At 40.3% G+C, this 8,413-nt stretch overlaps 1 long non-coding RNA gene across 1 annotated transcript; it reads left to right on the top strand.

The window, feature by feature from the left end:
• Window positions 1-2,057: 2,057 nt before the first annotated feature.
• LOC128779030 (uncharacterized) lies at window positions 2,058-3,866 on the top strand. Its single transcript, XR_008424912.1, has 2 exons — window positions 2,058-3,396; window positions 3,675-3,866. It is a non-coding gene; the product is annotated as an uncharacterized LOC128779030 (long non-coding RNA).
• Window positions 3,867-8,413: the final 4,547 nt, after the last annotated feature.

Raw genomic sequence — 8,413 nt, 5'->3', positions numbered from 1 at the left:
AGAAAGTGAGTGTCAAGATTCCAATCCAGGTCTCTTATAAACGTAGCCAGAAGGAAGCTTCTGAGATACTGGTAATGTTTTTTGATCTGGGTGGTGGTGACTTTTTTTTTTTCAACTTTTACTTTTGTAAAAATTAAGCTACACGCTTTAAGTTTTGTGAACTTTACAGCATGTATGTTATATATAGTTGTTATTTTAAATTTTGGTTTAGTTTATTTATTTATTTTGAGGGAAAGAGCGAGAGAGAGACAGCAAGCAGGAGAGGTGTAGAGAGTGAGGGAGAGAAAGAATCCCAAGCAAGCTGTCTGCACTGTCAGCGCAGAGCCTGACGCCGGGCTCAGATTCACGAACTGTGAGATCATGACCTAAGCTGAAATCAAGAGTTGATGCTTAGTGGACTGAGCCACCGAGGTGCCCCTAAAAACAATTTTCTTAACGTTTATTTTTGAAAGACAGACACAGAATTCCAAGCCCGCTCCAGGCTCTGAGCTGTCAGCACAGACCCAACAAAGGCTTGAGCCCATGAACCTGATGAGATCATGACCTGAGCCAAAGTCAGAAGTTTAACCGACAGAGCCACCCAGGCGCCCCTATATATTTCAATAAAAAGTTGAGTACCTAAATTTTGTCATTGAGAAATGTGTACGATCTGTATTCATGCTATGTTATCTTTTGTTACAAATAAACTGTATTTTAACCGTGTATTTAAAATATTATGTGCCGTTTTGTAATGCTTCACAGGTTATAAAACGCTGCTGCATATTTTATCTCATTTGAATCTCACAACTCTGGGGCTAGATGCAGACAAGTGAGCCAAGGAGTTGGGAAAATCTAGCACAATTATTCGAGTTGTTGGTTTTTAGGTCTTACTGGCTTCCTTCAACAATATTCAGTAGCTGAATGACCTGGAGCAAGTTACTTAACTCAAGTTGCCCAATTTCTAAAATAGGGATAATAATTGTACCTACCTCACAGAGTTGTGTAAAGATTAAATGAGATAATGTATATATAATACCTAACATGTAATAAATAGCTGTTGGTTACTTTTCCTTCACCTTAAAAAGTGTCCTGTAAATGTTTGATAAAGTCCAATTATGATGTTCAGGGTGATATTAAGACTGAAATATGAAGCTTAACTAATTGCGTATCTAAAGTAAGATTATGGAACATGGGGGAAGAGAGGGTGGAGGGGAAGATGAGCAGGAGTTGGTTAGCATTTACCCAGCACTTACCAACAGAGAGAGAACCTGAATCTCTTATGAGGTGGGGAGAATTTGTCCTTTTCCTTAGGATCATTCAACTAATTTTTCTGATTCAGTATTCACTAATTAACTTGATAATTGGTAAATTATTGAGCACTTAGCTGAGGGATGCCATGAATAACAAGCCCAGGCATGTTTATTGTTCCCTGGGAAGTTACTTTACCCCCTTACTAATAGTAAATTAGCATTCTGGTGCAGACATTAGTCCTGAGAATCAGATCCTGGAAACTGGATCCATCTGTACAGCTGAAACCCAGATAGTGGGACTCACAAAGGTACAGCCACCCCTTTTCCCTCTGTAGGGTCTACCTTTCACCTAGCTTTGTCCCTTAAGTTCCAAAAAGTCTCGGTTGGAACTTTATACCACAGTAAAGTATATTGAATAACTGCAAGGCCCACTTTTAATTTTTGTTTCTCTTTTCCCTTTTTTTTTTTTTTTTTTTTTTTTTTTACTTTATTTACCTAGAGGTGCCTGGGTGGCTCAGTTGGTTGAGCATCTGACTTTGGTTCAGGTCACGATCTCAGTTTGGAAGTTCAAGCCCCACATCAGGCTTGTTGCTGTCAGCACAGATCCTGCTTTGGATCCTCTATCCCTCTCTCTCTCTCTCTCTCTCTCTGCCCCTCTTCTGCTCACACTTGCTCTCAAAAATAATTTAAAAATTAAATAATTAAATAAATAATTATTAAAAATTATTAAAAATTAAATAAATAATTAATTTTTTTTTTAAATTTTTAAAAGTTTGTTCACCTATTTTTAGAGAGAGTGAGTGGGGGAGGGACAGAGAGAGAGGGGGAGAGAATCCAGAACAGGGAAAGCCCAATGCGGGGCTCGAACTCCTGAACCATGAGATCATGACAAGAGCCAAAATCAAGAGTTGGGTGCTTAACCAACTGGGCCACCCAGGTACCCCTCCCCTTCCTTTCTAATCCCTACTCTCCTTCTCCTTCTGCTCTCTTCTTGGGGTGTATTAAGAAGTCAAGTGTCAATCTGTATCTTGTTCCTTTACAGAAGAGCTACTCTCTCTCTGGTTGTTTCTCTTTCTCTTCCATGTTCTTTCTTTTACTCTTCATGTGTCAAGGGTTGGACTTTTCATGTCTATTCTGATTGGACCTTTATGCGCTCGTTCAATCTGAGATTTTCTTTTTTAATTCTGGGAATTTGGAAACATTATATCTACAAATATTTTCTCCTTTCTATTTTTCTCCTTCTTGTATTCTTATAGTACAGATATTGATACTTTTATTTCTTTTTTTTTTTACTTTCTTTAAAGTTTATTTATTTATTTTTGAGAGAAAGACCAAGAGAGTGAGCAGGTGAGGGGCAGAGAGAGAGGGAGAGAGAATGTCAAGCAGGCTCCAGGCTGTCAGCACGGAGTGCAATGTGGGGTTCAAACTCACAAACCATGAAATCATGACCTGAGCTGAAACCAAGAGTTGGACACTTAACTGACTGAGCCACCCAGGCACCCCAATGCTTTTATTTCTATCTTCTAGGTCTGCTTTCACATTTTCATATTTACCCCTTCCTATACCTTCTAGAAAAGTTCCTCTACCTGAAGTTTCAGTGTAATCATTCTCGGCTGAGATCCATATTACTACATAACCCATTTATTGAATTATTTACTTCAACCAGTATATTTTTCATAGTATTTTGAATTGGTTATTCATGATTTATTATCCTGCTTTAACCCATTTGGGAGATTTTGTCCCTCCTGGGGACATTTGGCAATATATAGAGACGTTTTTGGTCGTCACAGCTCACGGTGGTGCTGCTGGCATCTAGCCTGTAGAAGCCAGGGATGCTGCTAAACTTCCCACAATTCACAAGACAGCCCCATCCCACCACAGCAAAGAATTATCTGGCCCAAAATGTCAATAGTGCCCAAATAGACAACCTGTGATGTAACCAATATGAACTCCTTTCTTTTGGGGGATATTATTTATTTAAATTTTCATCTGATGCACTTAATCTGTTTTAACTAGTCTAAACTCTTCAGTTTCTCACTTCAATGCAAGTTGCACCTGCTATATCTCATTACTTTTCTTGATTAATTTGTATTTCAGTGGAGCTATAAGCTACCTTGGCTAATATGTATACCCAGAGGGAGAGGCAGAAGCCCAGCATTGGAAAAAGGTGAGAGATGCACCAAAAGGAGGAAAGTCTATAGTGTCACTGTCTGGGCTCCATCACCCCATTTGCCAACTCGCACGCACACATGTGCACACACACACATCCTCAGGATTTTCACAGTTTTTACAGATGTGTCAATTTGGGTGCCACCTCAGGTTGGGTATGATGGGGAGACCAGCCACCAGTGTGAATTTACCATCTTGTTTGGTTCCTAAGTTTAAACTCATACCAGGGGGATCAGGCTGAAAGTTCCAACCCTCTAATCACATGGTTTTTTTCAGACCTCATCCTGAGGCTATCCAGGTGTCTTCAACCTCCAGTCATCTCTTCAGCATACAAAAAGACACTTATTACTTAAGAGATTCCATAGATTTTGTGCCTTATATGCTGGGGGTGGGGGTGGGGGCCCACAGAGGCCAAATGGATATTTCTCATTATGTCACAAATAGTTTTACTATGTCCTTTCCAATGTCCTTTACTGTGTGCCTTTTATTTATTTTTCTTGTCTTATTGCAGTAGCTAGGACTTGCAATAGGACTTGCAACCATTTTGTTGATCTCCTTAATCTCCCCAACACTTCTCTTTCTGGTCCTCTAGCTGGAAAGGGAGTGGGCTTTAATTTTCTGCTCTGCTGTGTACTCCCTGAAAATGCAACTAGTGTGGAGCCAAGAAGCAAGAGGATATGCAGTGAAAACAGTAGTGGGGACGCCCCCTTGCTCTTGGGACCAGAGTTCTCCTCTCAGAGTTTTAGGTGCCTGCCTGGCCTCTACTGTCATCCCACATCCATTGCCACGATGGACCTGCCTATGGACTGGTGTGAGAGAGAATAGAAAAACAAAAACAAAGGGAAGTTTGGATTTCCCTCATTCTTTGTGACCTACAGTGGTCCCCTTTCCTGGCCCTGAAACCATGATAGAGGATTTCTCTCAGAGTTCTGTCTTACACACCTGGTGCACAGTTCTGAATTTCAGCTTGTGTTTGAGTCCAGGCCAGGAGATAATAGAGGAAAAACAAAATGGGAAATGCAGTGATGGTTCAGTTGTAGTTAGAGTTCTGGTTGCCTTCCCCGATCTGCCTCTTACGAATTGCATTCTAGAGTCAATAGATAGCTGCTCCATGCATTCTGTCCAAAGCTTTTACCTGTATTCAGTGAGAAATACAGAGTGAAGCACTTAATTATCACAACCCAGTAATCTTAGCTACATTGGTTGATATGTATTTTAGTTTATATCTTGTCTTATCATTAGACAGTTTGAACATCTTTTCATATTTTGGCACTGTTTTTATATTACTTGGGGGATTAAGTTTTATCTTTGTCCCCTAATTTTTAAGTTTTTTTCATCTGTTTAGCATATTAGGTCCTTATCTGAGATATGTGTTGCAAATACTTTCTCCCAGTTTGGCCATTGTCTTTGATACTGTTTATATTTTGGGGACCATGCAGAAGTATTTTTTATGTCAAACATGTCAACTTATTTAATTGCATCTGGATTTTGAATCATAAATAGACTTTCACCTAAGTTAAAGAAAGATTCACCCATGTTTTCCCCTAGAGCTCATACATTTTCCAATGAGCTCTCTCATTGGTTTGGGACTGAATCTTGAATATGATGTGAGGTATGAGTCTTTTTCAAAAGTGTTCGAGAAATCCCACAACTGGAGCACCTGGCTGCCTCAGTCAGTAGAGCATGTGACTCTTGATCTCGGGGTTGAGAGTTTGAGCCCATGTTGGGTGTAGAGATTACTTAAAAATAAGAAAACCTTTCTAAAAAATCCCACAATCTTCTCAAGTTTGGCAATTCACTAAAAGTATTCATAAGACTCAATTGCAGGTTATTCTCAAGGCTAAAGCATATTATAGCTAAGGATGCAGAGCAAAAGCAGCAGGAAGCTGTTCATTGGCAGAGTCCAGAGAGGCCAAACACAGGATTTTGCATCTTTCCCATCTAGGCCCACACAGACATGCTTTCTCTCTACCATCAAATTACAGAGACAAATATGGGGCACCTGGATGGCTCAGTCCAACTTCGGCTCAGGTCATGATCTTGTGGTTTGTGACTTCGAGCCCCCGCATTGGGCTCTGTGCTGACAGTTCAGAGCCTGGAGCCTCCTTCAGAATCTGTGACTCCCTCTCTCTCTGCCCCTCCCCCCTTCATGCTCTGCCTTTCTCTGTCTCTCAAAACATAAAGAAATGTAAAAAAAGACTTTTAAAATTTTTCACATGCCTATAACCCCTCAGTGATTTCTCACCTCATTTATAATAATATGCAAATAGTTTCCCTTGGTTCAAATCTCCTGCTTACTTGAAGCCTATGTCTCCAACTTATCTCCCATTCATTTGCCGCACACTTTGCTTAGGCGACTCTTCCCCTCCACCTCCATTTTCTTACGGTTGACTCCTATTATACCTTCTCCACAGGTCTATCGACTGGTGTGGTAGTTCACACTTAATGCTAGGATATTAATTGTTCTACGGTTGGGGTCAGCAAACTATAGCCCACTGTCTTTCTTTAGAAATAAACTTTTATTGGCACAAAATCAGAGTTATTTGTTTATATATTATCTATGGCTGTTTCTGTGCTACAGCAACGGAGTTGAGTAGCTACAACAGAGGCTACTCAACTGGCCCATAAAGCCAAACATATTTACTATATAGAACTTTACAGTTGTGGAGCCTGGGTGGCTCAGTTGTTTAAGTGTCTGACTCTTGATTTGTGCTTAGGTCATGATCCCAGGGTTGTGGGATCAAGCCCCACATCGGGCTCCATGCTGAGCATGGAGCCTGCCTGAGATTCTCTCTCTCCCTCTGTCCCTTTCCCCTACTTTTGCTCTCTCTCTAAAACAAACAAACAAAGTTAAATAATTAAATAAATTAAAAATAAATTTAAAGAACTTAAAGGGTGCCTGGGTGGCTCCGTTGGTTGAGTGCCAACTTCAGCTCAGGTCATGATCTCTCAGTTCTTGAGTTGGAGCCCTGGGTTGGACTCTGTGCTGACAGTTCAGAGCCTGGAACCTGCTTCGGATCCTATGTCTCCCTCTCTCTCTGCTCCTCTCCCACTCAGTTGCTTGGAAGACTTATACAAGATATGTAAAAGTGTTCATTTTCAACTGTTGGCTAAAGGACTCTCTACCTCTGTGGACCCAAACTGATCTTAAGGAGATTGTTGCTCTGTTTCAGTATCTTCCAGTGGTTTTCCATAGGCTGAGTCCTTTTCTTTCCTCAGTGGCCCTCCTGATAATAGTCTCAGCCAAGAAGAATGGGTTGCCCTATTGTGCAGGTCTAAATTGGTCTAAATTGGTCTATTGGTCTAAATTAAGCTAAACCAACATTTAGGACCTATCCATATATCCATACCCCTACCCCAAGTGACAAAATTTTGCCTTATATACTTTAAAAGATTTGGTTCTCAGAACTATCATTGGAGACATTTCGTTAGCACACACACACACACAAAAACTCTTTAATTATTATTTTATTTTTTAAGGGTAGAAAAGGGCTATCTAACATTCTTTAATACATGATAATGATGTGCACCAGACATGTATCTGTGGGTTCATGAAAGCATGTCAGAAAAAAACTGTGCTTAATCTTACTTAGTCTTTCTTTCTTGGGTTCAGTGTCATTTTACATGAAGGCTTATTATTATTATTATTATTCAGGAATTATTTCTATTGTACAATTTTTATGACCTCTTTTTTTGTCTTCCAAGTCTTTAAACATAATTTTGAAAAGAAAAAAAGAATGTATCATTTTCATATTTGCTACTGTACCCTCACTGTTTTTAGCTTTTACACTTAAGTCCATGATCCATTTGTGTGTATGTGTTTTAAGTAGGCTTCACATCCAGCACAGAGCCCAACACAGGGCTTGAACTCACAATCCTGAAATCAGGACCTGAGCTGATGGAGCACCTGGGTGGCTCAGTTGGTTAAGTGGCCCGATCTGGAATTTGGCTCAGGTCATGATCTCACTTTTTGTGAGTTCAAGCCCCACGTCTGAGCACAGAGCTCATTCTCATTCTCTCTCTCTCTCTCTCTCTCTCTCTCTCTCTCTCTCTCTCTCTCTCTCAAAATAAATAAATAGGGGCACCTGGGTGGCTCAGTCAGTTGGACATCCAACTTTGGCTTAGGTCATTATCTTGCAGTTCGTGAGTTCAAGCCCTCATCAGACTCTCTGCTCTCAGCGCAGAGCGCACTTTGGATCCTCTGTCTCCCTCTCTCTCTGCCTCTCCCCCGCTGGCTCTCTCTCTCAAAAGTAAACATTAAAAATTTTAAAATAAATAAATAAACTTTAAAGAGCTGAGATCAAGGGGCACCTGGGTGGCTCAGTCAGTTAAGCATCAGACTTTGGCTCAGGTCACGATCTCGTGGTCCATGAGTTTGAGCCCCGTATGGAGGTCTGTGCTGACAGATCAAAGCCTGGAGCCTGCTTCAGATTCTGTGTCTTCCTCTCTCTCTGCTCCCTCCCTGCTCATGCTCTGGCTCTCTCTGTCTCTCAAAAATAAATAAACATTAAAAAAAAATTTTTAAGCTGAGATCAAAAGCTGGATGCTTAACCAACTGAGCCACCCAGGTGCTCCAAGTCGATCATCCATTTCAGCTAACTTTTGTATATGGTAAGAGGTAAGGGTCCAACCTCATTCTTTTGCATGTGACTATCCAGTTATCCCAGCACCATTTGTTGAAATTCTTTCCCCTTTGGCTGTTTTGGGAACTTTCTCAAAAACCAATTGACTACAAATGTGAGGGTTTATTTCTGCCTTCTCAGTTCTATTCCATTTGATTTGCGCATCTATCATTACGCTAGTACCACAGTGTTTTTTATTATTGTAGCTTTGTAGTAGGTTTCAAAATTGGGATGTGTGTGTCCTTCAACAATGTTCTTCTCTTTAAAGATTATTTTGCCTAGACCTAGTCAACATTTTGTAACAACAACAAATGAGTATATTCATCCCCTGCCTTTAATTAGATTTAGTATAGTTCTTACAAACCTTTATAATGGAATTCTAAGGAGTCTGTT

Source organism: Panthera pardus, unplaced genomic scaffold, assembly GCF_024362965.1.
Source record: "Panthera pardus isolate Hobbes unplaced genomic scaffold, ASM2436296v1 HiC_scaffold_22, whole genome shotgun sequence".
Taxonomy (NCBI): Eukaryota; Metazoa; Chordata; class Mammalia; order Carnivora; family Felidae; genus Panthera; species Panthera pardus.
The sequence above is the reverse complement of the archived record's forward strand: the minus strand, read 5'-3'. Positions and strand labels throughout refer to the sequence as shown.